The following is a 24,872-nucleotide window of genomic DNA, read 5'->3' on the forward strand; positions in this document are numbered from 1 at the left end:
CAGAATCTCTGGGACACATTTAAAGCAGTGTGTAGAGGGAAATTTATAGCACTAAATGCCCACAAGAGAAAGCAGGAAAGATCTAAAATTGACACTCTAACATCACAATTAAAAGAACTAGAGAGGCAAGAGCAAACACATTCAAAAGCTAGCAGAAGGCAAGAAATAACTAAGATCAGAGCAGAACTGAAGGAGATAGAGACACAAAAAAACCCTCCAAAAAATCAATGAATCCAGGAGTTGGTTTTTTGAAAAGATCAACAAAATTGACAGACCGCTAGCAAGACTAATAAAGAAGAAAAGAGAGAGGGATCAAATAGATGCAATAAAAAATGATAAAGGGGATATCACCACCGACCCCACAGAAATACAAACCACCATCAGAGAATACTATAAATACCTCTACGCAAATCAACTAGAAAATCTAGAAGAAATGGATAATTTCCTGGACACTTACACTCTCCCAAGACTAAACCAGGAAGAAGTTGAATCTCTTTTTTATTCTTATAAACTTTACCCAATTCACTCTACCCCCCAGCCCATTTGTGCTCACTTGATGTTCTTGCTGCTCTCAGTTTTTAAAAGCTTATTTTAAAATTACATGAGAGCAACCCGATTTTGACAAAATTAGAATTCTGGTAGGGATGGCTTACCATGAGGCTGTTGAGAGAGAGGCCCAGGAAGACTTTTGTACTTTTTATTTCAACCTCTCTCAGTTAAACTTACAATTTGGTAGATGATATAATTACCTACCTTGGGCAGGTCTGTATCTCTGCCTTGGAGAAATAAAATAACAAAGTCCAAAGTAGTCTCCTTATTCAAAGGTGTTGCAAATGAAGGCTGTTTTGATCTTTATGTATTAGCATTTGGGTTTTAATCTTTCTGGGACTCCTGACAGAAAATTCCTTTAAATTTATTGTATAATTCTAAAATATTGGACATACTTGTTTCAAGCATTTGTCAATATCCTTATTATTTTAATTCCACTCCACACTGCCCTCATTAGTCATCAAGTCCTACTGATTTTTAACTCCTAAGTATTTCTCAAATCTGTCTCCTCAGTATGTATTGCTGGTTATATAACTCCATCTCCATTGTCACTGTGCTGCTTTAGACCATCTTTTCTTGTCTAGATCAGTGCTTGGCTTACACTATGAGCTTTGTAAAGTTGGATCAATGAATGAATGATTCATAATCTGGACAACTGTCCTCTAACACTTAACTGAATAAAATATCTTAGATCTATCTTCCATGTAAAAGCATCTATCTAAAATGAAAATCTTACTTTGATAATCTCCAGCTTAATAAACCTTTTAGATGGCTCCCAGACATCCCCAAAAGCGTCCCTCATTGCACCGATCAAAAAATTAAAATTTTAAAATTTTAAAACTAAAAAAATTAAACATTTCATTGGTCAAAAAACAAAACAAAATGATCTCTGAGCTTGCCTCACTCATACCCCAGCCTGCTGTGCACCCCTGTCACACCCCCAGCCTACAGGGACCACCCAACAACCTCTTCTTTGCTACATAACCCCTACCTTCCTTCTTCAAGACTCATACTTTCTCCTTAGAAACCTTTCCCCCCACTTCCTGGAAAAAGTAGATTCTTTCTTGCTTATGGTTTTTGTAATGACATCAGCCATTTAGAACTCATGATGTCCCCAGGCCCCACTGTCTGCCTTTCCACAGATCTTGCTCAGATAATCCATCAGGATTTAGTCACAGATCCAAAGTAATTAGCTACAAGGGAGCTTCAGGCTTGGTCTCTTTGGGTCAAAGCTATAAAACTAATCTATGCTGTACACAAAAAAAGAAGGCGACTAATAGTCAACCCATACATCCTAGGAATAACTATTGCATTTTTTGCCCCTAGCCAGTCTCTCCACAGCCATCTCTCCTTCTTCACATTTCTTTTAAACATAGTATATTAACAGAACACTGTGTGACAACTGGGATTCAGAAAACCTAGATATAGGTCACCACCAGCTATGCTATGAGTCAGCCATGAAAACTCTCTGGGCCTCATTGACTGAATCTGTAAAATCTGACTTGATGAGGATTATTTTCATTCAACTCTGAGGTCCTGTCCATTTCTTACACCCTGATTCAGAGACCACACAGAACCCCTAACCCAGATGTTCTTAACTAGGCTTCCTGTATGTATGGGAAGATGATGAAAGAACTTCAAGGGGATCATGAGCTCTTTAAATTCTATGTAAAATCCAAGGGAGGGTGCAGTGGCTCATGCCTGTAATCCCAGCACTTTGGGAGGCTGAGATGGGTGGAAAGCCTGAGCTCAGGAATTCAAGACCAGCCTGGGCAACATGGTGAAACACTGTCTCTATTAAAATACAAAATAATCAGCTGGGTATGGTAGCACATGCCTGTAGTTCCAGTTATTCAGGAGGTTGAGACACGAGAATTGCTTGAACCCTGGAGGCAGAGGAGGTTGCCGTGAGCTGAGATCATGCCACTGCACTCCAGCCTGGGAGACAAAGAGAAACTCTGTCCCAATAAATAAATAAATAAATAAATAAATAAATAAGTAAGTAAATAAAATTAAATAAATTTTATGTAAAAATTCTGTGTGAGCTGGCTGCATCACCTTGGCCCACAAGGTTTTTTCTTTCCTTCTTTCTTTCTTTCTTTTTTCTTTCTTTCTTTTTTTTTAATCATTTTCCTCTTTCAAAAAAATGATAGTCTATGGTTTCCCTACTATGTATTCTCTTTTTATTATTTTATTTATTATTTTATTTTTTTAGAGACAGGGTCTCACTGTGTTATCCAGGCTGGAGTGCAGTGGTACAATTATAGCTTACTGCAGCCTTGGCCTCCTGGGCTCAAGCAGTCATCTCATCTCAGCCTCCTGAGTATCTGGGATCACAGGCATGTCCCACAATGCCCAGCTAACAAAAAAAAAAGTGTGAAAATGGCCATACTGTCCAAGGTAATTTGTAGATTCAGTGCCATCCCCATTAAGCTACCAATGACTTTCTTCACAGAATTGGAAAAAACTGCTTTAAAGTTCATATGGAACCAAAAAAGACCCCACATGGCCAAGACAATGCTAAGCCAAAAGAACAAAGCTGGAGGCATCACGCTACCTGACTTTAAACTATACTACAAGGCTACAGTAACCAAAACAGCATGGTACTAGTACCAAAACAGAGATATAGACCAGTGGAACAGAACAGAGTCCTCAGAAATAATACCACACATCTACAGCCATCTGATCTTTGACAAACCTGAGAAAAACAAGAAATGGGGAAAGGATTCCCTATTTAATAAATGGTGCTGGGAAAATTGGCTAGCCATAAGTAGAAAGCTGAAACTGGATCCTTTCCTTACTCCTTATATGAAGATTAATTCAAGATGGATTAGAGACTTAAATGTTAGACCTAATACCATAAAAACCCTAGAAGAAAATCTAGGTAGTACCATTCAGGACATAGGCATGGGCAAGGACTTCATGTCTAAAACACCAAAAGCAACGGCAGCAAAAGCCAAAATTGACAAATGGGATCTAATTAAACTAAAGAGCTTCTGCACAGCAAAAGAAACTACCATCAGAGTGAACAGGCAACCTACAGAATGGGAGAAAATTTTTGCAATCTACTCATCTGACAAAGGGCTAATATCCAGAACCTACAAAGAACTCAAACAAATTTACAAGAAAAAAACAAACAACCCCATCAAAAAGTGGGCAAAGGATATGAACAGACATTTCTCAAAAGAAGACATTCATACAGCCAACAGACACATGAAAAAATGCTCATCATCACTGGCCATCAGAGAAATGCAAATCAAAACCACAATGAGATACCATCTCACACCAGTTAGAATGGCAATCATTAAAAAGTCAGGAAACAACAGGTGCTGGAGAGGATGTGGAGAAATAGGAACACTTTTACACTGTTGGTGGGATTGTAAACTAGTTCAACCATTATGGAAAACAGTGTGGCGATTCCTCAAGGATCTAGAACTAGAAATACCATTTGACCCAGCCGTCCCATTACTGGGGATATACCCAAAGGATTATAAATCATGCTGTTATAAAGACACATGCCCACGAAGGTTAATTTTGGCACTATTCACAATAGCAAAGACTTGGAATGAACCCAAATGTCCATCAGTGACAGACTAGATTAAGAAAATGTGGCACATATACACCATGGAATACTATGCAGCCATTAAAAAGGATGAGTTCGTGTCCTTTGTAGGGACATGGATGCAGCTGGAAACCATCATTCTCAGCAAACTATCGCAAGAACAGACAACCAAACACCGCATGTTCTCACTCATAGGTGGGAATTGAACAATGAGATCACTTGGACACAGGAAGGGGAACATTACATAACGGGTCCTATTGTGGGGGGGGGGAAAGGATGACATTAGGAGATATACCTAATGTAAATGACAAGTTAATGGGTGCAGCACACCAACATGGCACATGTATACATATGTAACAAACCTGCACGTTGTGCACATGTACCCTAGAACTTAAAGTATTAAAAAACAAAAAGTTTTTCTGAGGCTGATAACAGTGGTTCATGCTTTAAATCCCAGAACTTTGAGAGGCCAAGGCAGGAGGATTGATTGAGTCCAGGAGTTCAAGAACCTGAGAAATATAGAGAGACGCCATTTCTACTATGAAAAAATTTAAAAACTAAAAGCATTAACTGGGTCCAGTGGCATTCACCTGTAGTGCCACCCACTTATGAGACTGAGGCGGACAATTGCTTGAACCCAGGAGTTCAAGGCTGCGTTGAGCTATGATTGTGCAACTGCACTCAGCCTGCGTGACAAGGCAAGACCCTGTCTAAAAAACAAAAACAACAAAAAAGAAAAGCCTACAGGTAAGAAAGTACTTGGATAACAGTAAAAAAGTTAAACTCATGACATTGGACCTTATGAAACGTGTTCACCCCAGAGCTGTTTATTGTATGACAGGTCCCTCCCACATAGTATTCAAGGTTTAATGCAGAAACAGAGCGAGACACTGTTTCAAACATAAAATAAAATAGCTGGGAATGGTGGCTTGCACCTGTAGTACCAGCTGCTCAGGAGGCTGAGGCAGGAGGATCTCTTGAGCCCAGAGAGTTAGGGGCTGCAGTGATCTAGGATCACGCCACTGCACTCCACCCTGTGTGACAGGACAAGACACTTTCTCTAAAAAAAAAATAAAGTAAATAAAAAAGGTCCCTGGGTCCCACCTGAGAGATTCAAATTCATTTGCTTTAGCATAGGGCCATGGAATCTGTCCCAGCATCCTAAAAGCTGCCTCGGTGAGTTAACAAAAGGATTGGTATTGAAAGAGCTGTCAGCTAGCTGTGACAAAGGGATGTGGGGACAAATAACAGGTTTTTTTTTTTTTTTTTTTTTTTTGAGAGGAGCTGATTTAGAACAACTAAAATGGTTGTCAGAGAGTACAAGAATCTAGGGAGGCTTGAGAGCATGAAACTGTGGTGGCCTCAGTGAGTGTTTCTGTGGACTTTCTCCAGCTCTAGGCAGGGTGGAGTCAGGAGCAGAGAAGGCAGATGGTGGGATGACCCAAAATTGGGGTTTTCTCAAAGAGGAGGAGCAGGAGGACAGGGTGTAAGGCAGATCAAGTAATATTACTAAGGGGCTCAGGTCCTAGACAGTGGGCCTAGCAGGTAGGCAATGAGGGTTGTGAGGGATGGGGAAGATGCATGGCAAGGATGGCAAGGGTCCCTGAAAACCAGGGGAATATGGCCCTGGCAGTCCCAGGAGGGGAGCAGGTTTAGTAGGAATGCCCTTGCGCCTGTGCAGGAGAGCAGCAAGGCTAGGAGGTTGCAGACAGACAGTGGATAACTGAAAGGTGAAATTTCTACTGGACAGCAAATCCCTGGATGACATCCCGATGGAGATCTAAGATGAAAAATACCCCACCAAGAAAATGCCTTTCATGGTCCTAACCATGAAGTGTAAGATTGCCTTTTCAGCTGTAAACGACCGGCAGCTTTGTTTACCATCTTAGGCTTTGGATGTCATGTAACATTCTGAAGCAATACCCTTCCCCACTGCAAGTCAAAGTAAAATCAGAAAATGCTCAGTGGAAAGGAGAAAAAAACAAACAAACAAAAAAACAAAAACAAGAAACAGAAGACAAAAATCCAGCAATAGAATAAAGCTGCAAACCCAAAGCACCAGGAGAGGAAAGGGCAAAACACCTGCAACATGTTTACTTGCCAAACACTGCAAGGAAGTGGAAATTCCCACTCAGGGTGTTTCTTGTAATTATCGTCCTCTTTATGTTGTTTCCTAAAATAACAACAGGCATTCTAGAGGTGATTTACCAAGATGGCTTAATGAGGTGTCAGACGAGTACCTGTGCTCATGAACCCCGTTACCTCAGGCCTCCTTATGCAAATTTGATTGACTCTTCTGAGCCCGACTAGATTAAAAAACAGACATAATTAGAGCAGCTGGGCTAGAAGCACAGCTGGACCGTCCCTATGGAGACTAGACTCCAGCACCACGTGCTCTTCCTTGCCTCAGCATTTCTCCCCACTCTTGCCTTTCAGAGCAGCAGCCCACCTGAACCTGGGTCTTCCTCAGATGATCTCCACATCAGTGCTGGTCAGCATTCACGTTCACACAGATCAGCTGTGCAACCTGTGAAAATGCAGATTCAGACTCAGTGGCTGGGATGGAGCCTCTGGATCTATGTGTCTAACAAGCCCCCGGGTGATGCATGTGGTCATCAGATGATCCTAGTTCCACACTTACAGGAACTATTTAGAGCCTGTAAAAGAGCTACTCCTCTATCCAGTGTTTTAGTCCCAGACTTCTGGATTCTGCCAGCACTCAGATGCTTCCAGGACAGGATGCTTCCTGTTCATCTTGGGTTAACACATCAGAAAGGCCTTACTGTTTTGAGCTGAGATCTGTCTATTAGGGCTCACCTTCACCTGGCCTACTTCTAGGCCTTGGATTCTATGTAGCAGGCTTAAGGCCTTAGAAAGGGGCTGGCATGTCCCCTAAGTATTTTCTTCAGGCAAAACATGCCAGGTCCTCTGGCTATTATTTTTTATTTTTATTTTTTAGAGACAGGGTCTCACAATGTTGCCAGGCTAGTCTCAAACTCCTGGGCTTAAGTGATCCTCCTACCTCAGGCTCTCAAAGTGCTGAGATTACAGGCATGAGCCACCATACCTGGTCTTGGCTATTCTTCTTACACTATGGTTTGGTCATTCTGCTCATTTCCTTCTTTTTTATTTTATTTATTATTATCATTATTATTTTTTTGACATGGAGTTTCACTCTTGTCACCCAGGCTGGAGTGCAATGGCGTGATCTTGGCTCACTGAACCTCCCAGGTTCAAGCAATTCCCCTGCCTTAGCCTTCCCAAGTAGCTGGGATTACAGGTGCCTGCCACCATTCCCAGCTAATTTTTGTATTTTGGGTAGAGATGGGGATTCACCATGTTGACCAGGCTGGTCTCGAACTTCTGACTTCAGGCGATCCACCTGCCTCAGCCTCCCAAAGTGCTGGGATCACAGGCGTGAGCCACCGCACCCAGTCCTAGTCATTTCCTTCTGATCTTGCTCTGCATCTTTAGGCCTCTCCCCTTGTGATACCCATGCTGCAAAAAGTAGCTTGGGACTGTCACCACCTCATTACAGATAGCCTTTATGTAACTCGTGTTGAACTTGCTGTCAGCCATCATCCTTATAGTCATTTTTACACATGCTGTGGATCAGCCACATTTCTTTCTAGTCAGTAATAATTATAATAATTATACTCAACACTTATGAGGGTTAGTATAGCAAGATGGTTAAGAACATAGGCTCTGGAATGAGACAGCCTAGTGGGAAGTCCTATGATTGGCACCATGTGTTATCTATCACCATCAGCATCAGCATCATCCATCACCATCACTATCACCACTATCATCATCACCATCACCATCATCACATCACCATTACCACCAACATCATCATCAGCATCACCATCATCACCATCACTATCATCACCATCACTATCACTACCATCATCACTATCATCATCGCTATCATCACCGTCATTATCACTATCACTATCATCACCATCACCATCACTATCACTACCATCATCACCATCACCATCGCTATCATCACCATCATCACTATCATCATCATCACATCACCATCACCACCCCCATCATCACCATCACCATCACTACTATCGTCACCATCACCATCACTATCACTACCATTATCACCATCACCATCATCACCATCACTATCATCACCACGATCATCTCCATCACCATCATCACATCACCATCACTACCACTATCACCATCACCAACGCTATCATCAACATCATCACAATCACTATCATCACCATCACTGTCACCACCACATCATCATACCATCACCATCATCAACATAACCACTATCATCACCACCATCACCATTATCATCATCGTCACCACGTAAAGTAAGCACTTTGCCTACATTAACTGATTCAGTTTTCATAACAACTTCATAATGTAGGGGCTATTACTATCCCAGTTTTACAAGTGAGGAAGTGGGACCTCACAAGATTATGTTTTGTGCTGAGGGTAACAGTGACAAGAATCTCAACCTGAGCAGGGTCCTTTGGCCGATTGTGTTTATTATGTTGTTGACCAAGGTGCAAGACCAGATCTGTTCCTGCTATTCATAAATTTCATCTTTTAGTCACATTTTACCCTTATTTTACACTATCTTTTGGATTCCTGGTTCTGTTATCCCAAGTGTATCTGCCTCCTAGCTTCATGCTGTCTGTCATCTTGTGAGAAAAATATGTATCTCCACCTAGATCATACACAAGGTCAGAGGCCATGTGGCAATTCCCTACAGATTCTGCTCACTGAAACCTGATGGTGCACATCTCCTGAAGCTCCTTGAGCCTGTAGTATTGTAACCCACTCAGAGAAGCCTAGGGAATGGTCAGGAATGATTTGTATTTGAACATATTTGTATTTGGTTCCTGGAAAACATGTTTCCTCCTCACTTTCAGGTCTCCATTCCAGAATCTTTTCCAAGATGGACAGCTCCCTCCAAATTTATAGATGCTGAAATCAAACCTCTGGGCAGGGCCAGATGCAGGGAACAAACAGAAAGCAGGGTCTGCAGAACACACATTCCAGAGATGATAATGACCAGTTAATCCCTGCAGATAGTTACATCTAGGAGACTGTCCCTGGGCTTCAGGGCTGCCTGCCTCTGAACCCAGCAGTGCAAATGCAAGCCTCTATGTTCCCCCTAAATCATAGGTGGCTGAGCAGTCATGGTGTTGCCAGCATTTCTATAAAGGAGGAGATCAGGGCAGCAATCTCAACAGAGGGGAGGCTGGGGCTAGCCTTGAATTTAGGTTGTATGTATATTTGGGGCAATTTGCAAGGAGGGGGTGCTCTGATAGAGATTATGTGAGCTAAATCCCCCATATAAAGCCATTTTATGCCACTGCACCTGTGCCAACTGACCAGAAAGGCTGGACTGATTTCTTCCCTCTCTCCTTTTCTGGTTCTGTGACCCTGAGTGATTAATGTAACCTAGCTATGTTCAATTGCCCATCATTTTCACGATGTTGGGATGTCTGCCACCTGTCCATGGTGCTCTTCTTGGCTTCCTGTGAGCCGTGACAATGGGAGCCTTGAGACTTTTGGAGGACAGCAGGAGGACCTGAGTCTGCAATCAGTCTGGGATCCCTAATCACACCATTGTCACTGGAGCCTGCCTGAGCAGGGAAGTTGCAAAACAAGCATGCTGGGGATATTCTTCTACCTCAGGATGTTCCCTTAATGAAATCATCAGGTAAACCCTGAATGCTTTCTCTTGGTGTGGTCAGGCAGAAGGGATGTCTCTCTCATACTAGAGCAGTCAGTGGCCATTGGCCGACTGAGTCTAATGGCATATCTAGAAGGATTTGCAAAAGGCTGTCTTTGTTCTCTTAGAATAGCATGTGGCCCTAGCAGTGCACTTGTTCTGGGACAGTGGTGTCCCTGCAAGCCATGAAAACTGATGGGGCAGTGAGGGGAGCTCCACCCAGAAATGGGAAGTGTCTCAAACCTTTGTGAAGTGATCTTCAATCTCTGATGTACAGGGCTGATTTTGACACATTACTCTCAGGAAAACAGTGGTTTAGGGCATGGTCTCAAGCTCTATCTAGGTTAATATTCTGTCAGGCATGTTGGCTCACATTTGTAATCCCAGCACTTTGGGAGGCCAAGGCAGGAGGATCGCTCAAGCTCAGAAGTTTGAGACCAGTCTGAGCAACATAGCGAGACACTATCTCTACAAAAAATTTAAAAATTAGATGGGCATGGTGGCACACACCTGTAGTCCAGCTACTGAGAAGGCTGAGGCAGAAGGATAACTTGATTCCAGGAGGTTGAGGTTGTGATGAGCTGTGATCATGCCACAGCACTCCAGCCTGGACAACAGAGCAAGACTCTGCCTCAAAAAAAAAAAAGAAAAGAAAATCTTTACCAGCTCTGTGATCTAGCACAATTTATTTGAGTTGCGCAGGCCTCATCTAAAGATAATAATTGGACTTACCTTATTAGTTGTAACAACTAAATAAAAAATAATACATGAAAAGTGCTTAGAACAGTTCCTGGCATTTAGTAAGAGCTTTGTAAGTATTAACTATTATTAGTACCATCATCACCTTTATTGCCACTGTTTACTGAGTGTTTAATATGAGGCAGACATGTCTAAGCACATGCAGTACATGCATTATTAGCTCATTGAACTTCACTTTGTTGTTTTTGTTTTTGTTTTGGGAGGGTTGTTTTTTGAGGTGGAGTCTCACTCTGTCACCCAGGCAGTAGTGCAGTTGTGCAATCTCAGCTCGCTGCAACCTCTGCCTCCCAGGTTCAAACAATTCTACTGCTTCAGCATGCTAAGTAACTGGGACTACAGGTGTGTGCCACAACACCTGGCTCATTTTTGTATTTTTAATAGAGACAGGGCTTCACCATGTTGGCCAGGCTGGTCTTGAACTCCTGACCTCAAGTGATCCACCAACCTCGACCTCCCAAAGTGCTGGGATTACAGGCAAGAGCCACAGTGCCCAGCTGAACTACACTTTGAAGAAGGGGTTAACCCTGTGCTTCAGTTGAGGAAACTAAAAATGGGGGAGTTCAGTAACCTGCACAAAGTTAAACCGGCAAGTAATTGAAGTCAAAATCTAGAATCAAGGGTTTTTGTTTATTATTTGTTTTGGAGACAGGACCTTGCCATATCACCCAGGCTGCAGCACAGTGGTGCAATCATAGCTCACTTTAGCTTCAACGTCCTGGGCTAAAGCGATCCTCCCACCTCAGCCTCCTGAGTAGCTGGGACCACAGGCATGCACCACCACACCTGGCTAATTTCTGTGCTTTTTGTATAGACAGGGTTTCACTATGTTGTCCAGGGTTTCACTCCTGGGTGGAAGTGATCCGCCGCCCGCCTTGACCTCCCAAAGTGCTGGGATTACAGGTGTGAGTCACCATGTTTGGCCTGGAATCAAGTTTTCCTAACTCTGGAGTTACGCTGTTACTGCCCTCTGCTGCTGTCCACGGTAACAGCCATATTACTGAGTACTTCCCACTTGCTGAGTAGGGTGCTGAGTGCTTTATATGTCTTATTTCATTTAATGTTCACAATAATCCTGTGAGGTAGATTCTCTTGTTATTCCCATTTTACCGATGAGGTGACCAAGGTTCAGAGAAGCTAAGCAGCCTCCACAAATTTATATGGCAAAGAAAGCCAGCATTTAAATCCAGGTCTGCCTGACTCTTCTATTGAGTTTCACTGCCAAACAGGTGAGCAGGATGCTCGTGGGAGGTTGGTAACAGTGATTGGTGATCCATAACGTCTGGGATCCACTGAAACCCAGGGATGCATAGTTTGCCTAATCAGCCCTATTTTCTGAGCTATTGTTAGGGACAATTTTCACTTTCTCTGATCCTTCATTTCCCTGCAGCTTCTAAAAGCTGTTGATTTGCTCAGATTAAGACCAGCTTCTGTGCCTTTCGTATCTCAGATTGTTGTGTATGTGTTCAAGAGTATGGAGGAATCATAGACAGTCCAGAAGGAGGCCCTGGAACCATGCAAAGTTTTTTGCCACATTGCTATGGGAGGAATCTGTGTTTCTTGACCAAACACTTGAGGTTATCTGATTGCAAGATTCCAAATGTGCATTTCAACATCAGATCATGACAGGACAACTTGCTGTGTGACGGATAGCACTATAAGTAGAATATATTATATAGACAAGGGATTCTTAGCCAGGGATGCAATGCCGGGGCTTCACAGGCTCTGGGAACATTCTGTATGTGTGTGTGCATTTTACTGGAGAGAGAGCCCCTAACTTTTATGACATTCTCAAAGGAGTTCATGACTCAAAAAAATCATTTAAAAAACATTGTTCTCCGGTCGGGAGCGGTGGCTCATACCTGTAATCCCAGCACTTTGGGAGGCCGAGAAGGGCAGTTCCCCTGGGACGAGTCTGGCCAAAATGGCGAAATCCCGTCTCTACTAAAAATACAATTAGCTGGGTGTGGTGGCGTATGTCTATAATCCCACTTACTCCGGGGGCTGAGGCAGGAGAATAGCCGGAACCCGGGAGGCGGAGGTTGCAGTGAGCAGAGATCGCGCCATTGCACTCCAGCCTGGGTGACAGAGTGAGACTCCCTCTCAAAAAATAAAATAAAATAAAATAAAATAAAATATTTTAAAAAGTGGACAAAGGACATGAACAGACACTTTTCAAAAGAAGACATTCATATGGCCAACAAGTGTATTTAAAAAACCGCAGCATCACTGGTCGTTAGAGAAATGAAAATTAAAACCACAATGAGATGGTCAGGTGCGGTGACTCACGCCTGTAATCCTAGCACTTTGGAAGGCTAAGGCAGGCAGATCACGAGGTCAAGAGATCGAGACCATCTTGGCCAACGTGGTGACTCCCTGTCTCTACAAAAAATAAAAAATTAGCTGGGTGCAGTACCGGTGTAGTGTGCACCGGTAGTCCCAGCTGCTCAGGAGGCTGAGGCAAGAGATTCACTTGAACCTAGGAGGCAGAGGTTGCAGTGAGCTGAGATCGTGCCACTGCACTCCAGCCTGGCGACAGAGTGAGACTCCATCTCAAAAAAGAAAGAAACCATGATGAGATGCCATCTCACACTAGTCACAATGGCTACAGTTAAAGAGTCAAACAATAAATGCTGACGAGGTTGTAGAGAAATGGGAACTTATACACTGTTGGTGGGAGTGTAAATTAGTCCAACCATTATGGAAAGCAGTTTGGCAATTCCTCAAAGAGCTAACAGCAGAACTACCATTCAATAGGTCTGCTTGCAATCCCATTACTGCTTATATTCCCAGAGAAATAGAAATTATTCTCCCATAAAGACACACACATTCAAATGTTCATTGCAGCCCTATTCACAATAGCAGACGTGGAATCAACCTAAAAATGATCAGTAACAGATTAGATAAAGAAAGTGTGCCACATATACATTACAGAATACTATAAAATAAAGAGATTATGTCTTTTTTGGCAACATGGATGTAGCTGGAGGCTATTATCCTTAGCAAACTAACACAGGAACAGAAAACCAAATACCACATGTTCTCAGTTGTAAGCAGGAACTAAATAAGAACTTAGGAACCCAAAGAGGAAAACAACAGACATTCAGGTCCATTTGAAGTTAGAGGGTGGGAGGAGGGAGGGAAGAAAAAAGATAGCTATTGGGTACTGGGCTTAATATCTGGGTGATAAAATAACCTGTACAGTGAACCCCTGCAACATATGTTTACCTTGTAACAAACCTTCACATGTAACCCCAAACCTAATATAAAAGTTTTAAAAGTTAAACTTTTAAAACTCTTAGGAAAAGCATATGCAAAATCTTGTAACATTAAATTTGGTGATGGTTTCTTGACTGTTACACCAAAAGCATAGGCCACAAAATAAAAAACAGATAAATTGGACTTGATTAAAATATGAAACTTTTGTTTTTTTGATATGAAACACACTCAGTTGTTTTTTGATTTAAAAAAAAAGCACCTCTACTAAAATTTTTTACAAAAAGCATGAACGACAGAGTGAAAAGACAACCAGCAAATGGGAGAAAAGATCTGCAAATCATGTATCTGACTAGGTACATAAGGTATAATATAATAAGCAGAATATATAAAGAACTTCTAAGACTCAACAACAGAACAAAACAGCAGCAGCATTTATAAAAAGGAAGAAGACTTGAATCTATATTGGGTCAATAAGTTTACAGAAAAATGCTCAGCATCACCAGTCATGAGGGACATGCACATCAAAACCACAATGAGATACCCAGTTAAATCTATTAGGGCGGCTATATAAAAACCAAAATAACAAAAAATGAAAAAGAACAAGTACTGCCTAGGATGTGGGGGAAGAGGAACCCTGGTGCATGGCTGGTGAGAATATAAAATGGTTTATCGACTATGACAAATAATTTGGCAGTTCATCAGAAAGTTCTACATAGAATTACCACGTTTCAGCAACAGGTGGAACACCTCCATATGTTTCCACTACAGGTGTACCCAAAATAATTAAATGCAAGGACTTAAGCTGCAACCTCTGCCTCTGGGGCGTAAGTGATTCTCATCCCTCAGTTTCCCAAATAGCTGGGACTACAAGGATGGAGACCATGTCTAGCTAATTTTTAAATTTTTAGTAGAGACGGGGTTTCGCCATGTTGCCCAGGCTGGTCTCGAACTCCTGAGCTTAAGTGATTTGCCTGCCTCGGCCTCCCAAAGTTTTGGGATTACAGGTGGGAGCCACCATTTCTGGCCTCTGTTATTCAATCTAAGAACTGTAGGTTTTAAAATTTTATTCACTTATGCACTGATACTTTCCCACCAATTTTATAGTAGCATCATTTACAGTACAAAATGTAAAAACAAATCCAGATATCTTCTAAGAGATAAATAAAGAAAATGTGGTATGGACACAAAAAGGAATATTATTTAGCCTAAAAATGAATCCAATGCTGATGGGCATGATGGCTCATGCTTATAATCTCAGAACTTAGGAGGCAAAGATGAGAGGATTTCTTGAGACTGGAACTTTGAGCCCAGCCTGAGCAACATAGCAAAATGCCATCTCTACAAATGTACAAAAATGTGCTGGCCTTAATGGTGAGTGCCTGTAGTTCCAGCCACAGGGGAGGTCCATCTGCTTCAGAAGGATCACTTGAGCCTGGGGAGTTTGAGGCAGCAGTGAGTCATGATTGCATTGCTGTGCACTCCAGCCTGGGTGACAAAGAGAGGCTCCATCTCAAAAAAAAAAAAAAAAAAAAAAAAAAAATTCAATGCTAATGCATGCTACAATATGGATGAATCTTGAAGACATTCTACTATGTAAAATAATCCAAATGCAAAAGGATAAATATTTAATGTCAAATTGTGTGTGAAGGGGAATGTCATATAAGGCTGGCCCATTCTCAGCCAGGAGCAGATTGCTAGGATGTTAGAATACTGGTGGCTCATTATGTTTACACACCAGGTTATGGCTGGCAAAGTAGAGAGGCAAGTGCTGCTGTGGTACCCATCTACCCTAATGATTGTTCTGAGTCCTGGGACTGTTATCTGGAGCCTTCCAAGGCTGAAGGTCTGTGTAGACATAATCCTATGCCTCATCTGGGGAGCATAAAATTGCATAGGGTATAAGGAGCAGCAGTGATGGCCAGTCATAGCTCTGAGGCTTCCAAATCTGGCTGCCAGTTACTGTCTTTGCAGAGCTCCACACAGGAGATTGGCAAAAGGATGTTAATGGGGTAACACTGTTTCATCTCGTGAGGGACAGAAGCTTGCTGCTGCCAACAAGGGCCAGCATTGAAATGAGGTGAGTGGAAGAACAGAGGGTTCTCCAAATCAGCCCAGAGATGGCTGAGAAAGGGCCCCTGCACAGACACTGCCATGGCAACTCTAAAGGGCTCTGTCCCCTATATTAACACACACATATATATACGTACATGAATACACACACACACAGATACAGACGTACATGTAGATATTTACTCTATTGCTTCTATTTCTCTAAGTCTAATACAACCTATAACTAGCAGAAGACTGCATAAGTTATCGAAAACGTACTAACAAGAAAAGTTCAGAACCAGATGGCTTCACTGATGAATTGTTTTAAACATTAAAAGCTGTAACTCCAATGTTTCTCACTCTAACAATTGCAATTAGTCAATGCAATATACCAACTCAGTAGAAGGAATTTTAGAAAACAACATGATCATCTCAATTGATAGAGAAAAATTTGACATAATCCAAAACACCTTTATGATAAGAGCACTTAGTAAACTAGATAGAGACTAAAACTTCCTCAACATTAATAAAAGGTACATATAAAAAACTCAAAACTACCATTACATGCAATAGTGTAAGGCTAAAAACTTTCTTCCTAAGATCAGGAACAAGACAATGATAGTTGCGTTCATCACTTCCGATCAAAATTGTAATACAAACCAGGACAGAATAATTGAGCAATACAAGAAAAGAAACACTCCAATTGGAAAAAAAATAAGCTTATTTCTACATATAGATTATATATAATTAAAGTCCTAAGTACTAATAGTAAAACTGTTAACAGTAATACAGCTGCAGGAGCTGTTGACAACCATTTAGTTCATGTATTTTAGCCTTTTTTTTTTTTTGAGATAGAGTTTCGCTCTTGTTGCCCAGGCTGGAGTGCAATGGCATGATCTCGGCTCACGGCAACCTCCACCTTCCGCGTTCAAGCGATTCTCCTGCCTCAGCCTCTCGTAGCTGGGATTACAGGCATGCGCCACCACACCCGGCTGATTTCATACTTTTAGTAGAGACAGGGTTTCACCATGTTGGTCAGGCTGGTCTCAAACTCCCGACCTCAGGTGATCCACTCGCCTCTGCCTCCTGAGAGGCAATTTTTTAGCTTGGGTTGCTTTCCCATGCGCCTTATAAAAACATTTCCTTCATGCCCCTCGGGTGGGGTGGGTGCTTTCCGTTTCACCAGTCACTGTTTGCTCAAATAAACTGGTTAACGTTTTCACACGGACTCCCCTTAATTTTTCACAAGACAGACTGGGGACCCCACGGGCCGCAGCTCCTCCCACGCACACACCGTTTCGGGTTTCTGCCCTGGTGACCCACCTGGCGCCCGGACGATCTGGGGAGCACTCCGGGCTTTGGGCGCATAGCGGGACGCCGCTCAGGGACCGGACCTGACCGCACGGGCGGGACGCGGAGGCCCCGCTGCTGGCCCAGCCACCATCTGGCAGCCACAGGGGACTGAGGGACAAGCTGCGCCCGAGACTCGAGCTGACCTTGGGGAGGCCGATCCTGCCGGTTTCACAGCCTGCTCTCCCCTCTTGGGATGCCGAACCCCGCATACTCACCATTTCCCAGCTTCCAGGAGGTCCTGGCATCTTAGCTCTGCGCCCCCAAGGACCTGCAGATCACAGGGCAACAGAGGCTGTGAGGAAGTCGCCCCGAGCTCCCGAGGTGGAGAAGGTGGAAGAGTGGAGATGAGATAGAGCCCAAGTTCCCGCGCGAGCAAGAGACAAAGTTCCCGCCAAAGGCTGGAAGCCATGCCCTCCCCTCCTCTCCAACGGCTCGCCTGATTGGAGGGTTCCCACGCCGGCGCCACTGACTGGATAAAGTTCTGGGACCCACCCCCCGCCCCCCTAGCCTTTATCCCCACTCCCCCTCAGCCTTAGCGCCTTTTTTTTGTTTGTTTTTTTACTTTCAGTTCTGGGATACATGTGCAGAACTTGCAGGTTTATTCCGTAGGTTTACATGTGCCATGGTGGTTTGCTGCACCTACCTGGAACTCCCGACAGCAGGTGATCCGCCCGCCTTGACCTCCCAAAGTGCTGGGATTACAGGCCTGAGCCACTTTGCGCGGCTGCTGCACCTATCAACCCCCCATCTAGGTTTTAAACCTCTCATGTATTAGCTCTTTGTCCTAATGCTCACCCTCTCCTTGGCCCCTATTCTCTGACTGGCTCCAGTGTGTTATGTTCCCCTCCCTGTGTCCATGTGTTCTCATTGTTCAACTTCCACTTATAAGTGAGAATATGTGGTGTTTGGTTTCCTGTTCCTGTGTTAGTTTGCTGAGGATGATGGTTTCCAGCTTCATTCATGTCCCTGCAAAGGACATGAACTCATGCTTTGGGGTACCCCTAGTGGGCCCGAGACACACTGTGGGTTCGAGCCAAGTGGTCCCCGGGACCCCACGAACGGGCTGATGGGAAGGCACTTTCGTCCACGGGGGACCCAGGAACGCTTCTCGGTGGCGCGTATTCCCCCCCCCCCCCAACAGGTGCCTCAGCTCCACTCTTTAGAACCTTACTTCCCCTCAGGGGCCTTCTGTCCACTTTGGGGTACCCCTAGCAGGTCCTGGACTCATCGTGCGTTCGAACCAGGGACGCCAGGGTCCCCAGAGGCCCGCTCAGGGGCTGATGGAAAGGCACTTTCGTCTGTGGGGGACCCAGGAATGCTTCTCGTCGGCGCGGATTTTTCTTTTTTTCTGCCACAGGTGCCTCACGTCCCCTCCTTCAAACCTTACCATCCCCTCAGGGGCCTTCTGCCCACTTTGGGGTACCCCTAGTAGGCCCGAGATGCAACCTGGGTTCGAACTAGGGATGCCAGAGTCTCCAGGCCACACATAGGGGCTGATGGGAAGGCATCTTCATCCATGGGGGACTCAGGAATGTGGTGCAGTTTTTTTTTTTTTCTGCCACAGGTGCCTCTCCTTCCCTCTTTCAAACCTTACTTCCCATCAGGGCCTTCTGGCCGCTTTTGGATACCCCTAGCAGGCCCTAGACGCACTGTGGGTTCGAACCAGGGATGCCAGTGACCCGGAGCCCAGAAGGTCCTTTCATCCGCGGGGACCCATACCCCTTCTATAGCCATGCCAGTTTTTTCCTCCAGAGCGGCCTCAACGCTTTTTAAGCTTGACCTATGGCGATCTTTCCTCCTGGGCATTCTTCCTTCTTTGAGGTGTCCCGTAGGTGAAACACACACCCTGGGTTCAAGCGTGGGACGCCACTACCCCCTCAGCTTCCTTTGATTTTTTTCTGTAAATTTGTGGAACTCTTGCTTGGGGGCATCAACAGCAATATTAATGCAGATCCCGTACACTGTAGTATCCTGTACCCTATTGGTTCTCCTCTTGCATTACCATGGGATTTCTCTCCAAGTTTTGGTACTTGCCACCTGCTGGGTAATCTTCGTTGTCTCTCTACAGTCACTCATGTATGCCTGTGGAGGAAAGTGGTCTGCCTTATGACCAAAAGCCTGCATAAAATGAGAGCTTTCTCATAGCCGTTGCCTTGCACACATGCACTCAACACCCAAAAGTTTCTTCCTTTAGCCACGTTTCTTTCTGGTGCAAACAGCCTCTCCCAAGGCCCCCACATTATGATGTTACACCGCGGTTTCCCACAATCTCTCCCTCATCTATGCTTTTGGCAGAGTGGAGCATGGGACGTGCAAAATGATGTGGCATCTCTTGAGTTGGAGAGTCCTCCCTCACTCAACTGCCTCGCCCCAGCAATAGACGTCTTCAGGACGCATTCAAACCCCACGTTGGCGGTTGTAGGAGAGGGCACTTGGCGTTGGCATGACACACCACCGTTTTGTCTCAGGCACATGACGGACAATCTGGAAAACTCCTGGATCACCACAAAGGCCCAGGCCGTGCCAACACGTGGCAACATTCACACATCGCAGAAAGGGCAGTACAATGTTTTGTAGGGAGTTCCACACAACCACAGAGAGGTGCCGTGGCCACCCCCAAGGCAACAACCCCCAAGGGTGCCTGCTGTGTCAGAAGACCCTATGAATCTCCTCAAAGCCACCAGGGACAAGGCTTGAGGTCAAATTCCATGCCCCATGCCTCCCAACACACCACCCACAAGCATGGAGGAGAGACGCGGGGCCCAAAGATCAACAAAACGGTCCCCATTCACCATGAATTTTCATACTTGCTCCTCGCGGACTAAGTCCCAGTCCAGGAGAGCGTGAAGTCATCACATCAATCGTGAAAAGCCCCATAGCGGGGCGGTGGTTGTGCAGGGGACAGTCTTGACGAAACTGATGGATGAGTATAACAGCCTAGCCAGCCTCACTTTCTGATAAGGACAATTCAAGAAAGAAAACGCCTGATGTGCACAGCACAGAGCCAACAGGGTGAGGTTGTTCTCACCACACACTGTGTGCCCACAGCAGGCCACACATGTGTCAGAGAAATCACGCCACCTTCCCCACTGGGGTCAAAGGCCCAGAAACCAGGGGCGCCCCCAACAGTTACAGCACTAGGATTTGTGAGAGCAGGCACAGGCGTCCCAGCAGTCACCTCAAGCTGGAGCAGGGCCAGTTAGCCGGTTTACTGGTTTGCCAGAGCTTCACATGCATCTAGAAACCCAATCTAATGGCCAGACAACGTGTCAGCAACAATCTCGTGGCCCAAAATGCCGACTAGGAGTGAAAGATACCTCGCCTGGAGGCAGGGTGTCGAGTCATCAACCACGCCACCGGTCCAGAAACGCGCGACCTATACATCTGTTCCCCCAAAAAGCCACCATGGCAGCCAGACACGGAACACCCAGGGCCCTCTGGTCGACCCCAGGACATGCAGGAGCAGCAGAGGGCCAAGAACACCCTCCTGGCCACGCGTGCAACACAAGACCTGGCCCATGTCTCCAGAGCGAGACTCGGAATCATTTTCGGTCGGTCCCCCACACGACCGGATGACACGAGGGACAGAAACACGGTCAGGTGCCACCTTTTGGACACATGCGTGCTCAGGGACCGCTCTCCGACACCGCACGTGGACTTAGAAAAAAAGATCAGGGCAGAAGGACTGGGCCCGGACCCAGCGACTGCTCCTCGGTAACCCGGGGACGCGCAGGGCAGTCTCGACTCCCGGCGTGGACTTCGCAAATAATTCGGCAGGTGCCTCAGACGGCCAGGACTCGCACGGGCCTGCGACCGGGCCGGGAAGGGCGTCCCCAGCCACCCGCACCATGCGCAGTAGGTCCCCACGGGTCGGCCTCGGGAGCTGCAGCGCGCTGGTGGACNACCCTCCTGGCCACGCGTGCAACACAAGACCTGGCCCATGTCTCCAGAGCGAGACTCGGAATCATTTTCGGTCGGTCCCCACACGACCGGATGACACGAGGGACAGAAACACGGTCAGGTGCCACCTTTTGGACACATGCGTGCTCAGGGACCGCTCTCCGACACCGCACGTGGACTTAGAAAAAAAGATCAGGGCAGAAGGACTGGGCCCGGACCCAGCGACTGCTCCTCGGTAACCCGGGGACGCGCAGGGCAGTCTCGACTCCCGGCGTGGACTTCGCAAATAATTCGGCAGGTGCCTCAGACGGCCAGGACTCGCACGGGCCTGCGACCGGGCCGGGAAGGGCGTCCCCAGCCACCCGCACCATGCGCAGTAGGTCCCCACGGGTCGGCCTCGGGAGCTGCAGCGCGCTGGTGGACCAGCCAGGGAGTCCCACACAGCCCTCGGGAAGAGAAGTGCGGCGACAGCCTCCCCACCCCAAAACCCCTGCATGCTGAAGTTCTGACTCACAAGTAATCCGCCAGAGTTCTGGCGAGACCGGGATAGCCCCGCTGCCGGCCACAGGCTTTCTGGAGCGCTGCCTAAGTCACAGCGGGACGGTTTTTCCCTCAGCAGCTGCTACCCGAGCTCTGGAAGCCAAGAAAACTATACAAAAGCAGCCGCCAGATGGAGCCCGACAACCATCGCAAACAGCAAAACGGATCCGGATGGCCGCAAAACCCAAACCGTGAGTCAAGACTTCTCCAGGCCAAAAACGCAGCCCCTCCACCCCGACTTCACAGAAACGCTCCCCAAATGTGTCTCTGCATAGACTGCGACAGAATTAAAAGAAAATCCATGGGGCGTGGGTGTTTGAAGATGCATCTCGGAAGAAGAAAGAAGAAACAGGACTTTTTCGCGGGTAGGTTAGGACACAGGGAGATACAGGATGAGGAGAGTCTTCCAGAATTCAAAGACAGACAGAGGAAGGGAGTTAGGGAAAAAGGGAATGGAGAAAAGAGACAGACGGAGGAAGGGAAAGAGGGAGGGAAGGGAGCAGCGAGAGAGGGAGGGAGGAAGGAGATGGGAAACAGAGAGGAACAGAATTTTTAAAATCTGGAGAAAGAAATATAAAGAAAGAGAAAGACACAGAAAGGAAAGAAAGATGAAAGAGATAAAGAATGAGGAAAGAAATGAAGGAAAACAGAGAGAAAAAACAGAGAGAGGAAAGAAAACGAAAGAAGAAAAAAGAAAAACACAGAAAGAAAGGAAGAAAGAGAAATAAATAAAAAAGAAAAGAGGAGAAAAGAACAAAGAGGGCAGGGAATGGTGGCTCACATCTACAATCCCAACACTTTGTGAGGTTAGGTGGGAGAATCTCGTGAGCCCAGGAGTTTGAGACCAGCTCTGGCAACATAGCGAGACCGTCTCTACTTAAAGAAAAAAAAAATAAAGAAAAGTAAAGACGGGCACGATGACATACGTCTATAGTCACTGCTCCTTGAGAGGCTGAGATAAGAGCATGTCTTGGACTCAGGAGGTTGAGGCTGCAGTGAGCCGTGGTCAGGCCAGTGCTCTGCAGCCCGGGTGACAGAGGGAGACTCTGTCTCAAAAACTTGAGCGAATGAAGGCTGAGATTCCTGCAAGAAAAAGATGTAAAGGAAACGAAGGAGGTCGAGTTCTGAAAGGAAAAATAATTTTAAAAGAAATAATGGCCAGGCACAGTGGCTCACATTTTTAATTCCAGCACTTTGGAAGGCCGAGGGGGGCGGATCACGAGGTCAGGAGATCCAGACCATCCTGGCTAACATTGTGAAACCCTATCTCTCTAAAAAATTCAATAAATAAAACTAAAGCCTAGTGTGGTGGCAGGCACCTGTAGTCCCAGTTACTCAGGAGGCTGAGGCAGGAGAATGGCGTGAATCCAGGAGACAGAGGTTGCAGTGAGCCGAGATAGCGCCACTGCACTCCAGCCTGGGTGACAGAGCAAGACTCCGTCTCAAATAAATAAATAAATAAAGGCCGAGTTTGGTAGTTTGGTGGCTCTCATCTGTAATCCCAGCAATGTGGGAGGCCGAGGCGGATGGATCACCCAGTCACATGTTAGAGACCAGCCTGGCCAATGAGATGAAATGCCGTCTCTACTAAAAATACAACAATTAACCAGGCGTGGTGGTGTGCCTGTAGTCATAGCTACGGGGGGTGGGGGAGTGAGGCAGAAGGATCTCTTGAACCCAGGAGGCGAAGGTTGCCATGAGTCGAGATTGCGCCACTGCACTTCAGCCTGGGTGACAGCAAGACTCCATCTCAAAAAAATAAACAAACAGAAAAGAAAGAAAAATAAAAAAGAAGGAGGAAGAGAGAAACATGGAAAGAGATAGAGAAAGAAAGAGAGAAAGAAAAGAAAGAGAAGGAAGAAAGAGAAAGAAAGAGAAAAAAGAACTGGAGGATGAAATTTGGAAGACAGAAATGAAAGGAGAAAGAAAGATGTAAAAGAGAATAAAACAAGAAAAAGAAAACAAACAAAAACCTCTAAAGGATAGTAAGGCCCAGGGCAGGGCTATGAGGCACTTTCAACTTTACCAATATGTGGCCGGGGAAAGAAAAATATTAAACATAAGGTAACGGTACAAAGTGACTATGGCGGCCAAGCCAGGGTGGTTGAATTTCCCTAGGGAGTGAGGGAGAGGGAACGAGGGAAGCTGTTCCAGTCGAAGGAGAGAAACCGAGATGGGGTGGGGCGGGGGGACAGAAAGAGGAGGTGGAAGGGACAGAGGTACGGTAGTTTACTCTGGAATGTTTTCAAGCCTGGGATGGGTGAGGGGACACGGACGGCAACTCAAGAAACAGGCTAACTCCAGAAATGACACCTAAATTCATAGTGCTGCCATTGCTGCCTTGAAAGATGTGCAGTGCATGTTTCTTTCTCCATACTCTTTGGGTTATTGCTAGGAAATGCCATTTAGTCACACACGCTTGACATCTACCTGCTTGCACAACATCTGGGGAGAATCAGAAAACTCACCACTAACGAAAAGGCCTAGGGTGGAGCTGCCGTCTGTAGAAGTCCACGCGGGTCAAACACACGAAGAAAGAAAAGGAACCAACTGATCAGAAGGATCAACAGTCTGGCCCAGCCAGGATCTCCAGAGGTTTTCTGGGCAACCAGGGAGTGGGGGGACGGATGGGCAGAGGTAGGGCGAGCCTCCGAGGGTGCGGGTGGGGGCGGGGGGAGCGGACAGAAGCCACACTCGTTCCTTACCCGGCGCGGACAGCAGAGCTTCCCTGGGCCGCCTAGACTTCAAAAACGGTGACCGCTAGATGACGCCCGATGACAACGGATGGAAGTGTCAGCGCGGCCCCCTCCCAGGAGCTCCTCACAGCGAATCCACCAGAGCCCCAGCGGGGGAAGCAGCACCGCGACTCGGGAAAACATGGAGAAACGCACGCGCCCACGCGCGCGCACCAGGACGCCACAGCCCGCGTCATAGACCGGCGTGCACTGCGCCAGTGAGAGCTCGCCTCCAGCAGCAAAAGAAGGCTGGGTGTGGCGGCCTACGCCCGTCACCGCAGTACTTTGGGAGGCCTAGGCGGGCGGATCACCTGAGGTCAGGAGTTCCAAACCAGCCTGGTCAACATGACAAAACCCCGTCTGTGAGAAAAATACAAAAATAAGCAGGGGCGTCGTGATGGGCGCCTGTAATCACAGCTCCCCAGGAGGCTGAGGCACAGAATCACTTGAGCTCGGGAGGTAGAGATTGCAGTGAGCTGAGATCTCACCACTGCACTCC

The 24,872-nt window shown here is 46.0% G+C and overlaps 1 long non-coding RNA gene across 2 annotated transcripts in view; it reads right to left on the reverse strand.

Annotated features, from left to right (window-relative positions):
* The window catches only part of LOC108545122 (uncharacterized), a 37,506-nt gene extending 12,970 nt beyond the window's left edge, over positions 1-24,536 (reverse strand). Inside the window, exons 1-3 of one of the 2 annotated variants that reach the window (XR_001890046.1) lie at positions 24,344-24,536; positions 17,414-17,466; positions 6,561-6,638 (exon numbers count right to left, since the gene is read on the reverse strand). This is a non-coding gene — a long non-coding RNA (uncharacterized LOC108545122). The remainder of the gene's footprint in view (positions 1-6,560; positions 6,639-17,413; positions 17,467-24,343) is intronic. The other variant, XR_001890047.1, reaches the window with a different exon arrangement.
* Positions 24,537-24,872: the final 336 nt, after the last annotated feature.

This window comes from Rhinopithecus bieti, unplaced genomic scaffold, assembly GCF_001698545.2.
Source record: "Rhinopithecus bieti isolate Rb0 unplaced genomic scaffold, ASM169854v2 scaffold_27898, whole genome shotgun sequence".
In the NCBI taxonomy this organism is placed as follows: Eukaryota; Metazoa; Chordata; class Mammalia; order Primates; family Cercopithecidae; genus Rhinopithecus; species Rhinopithecus bieti.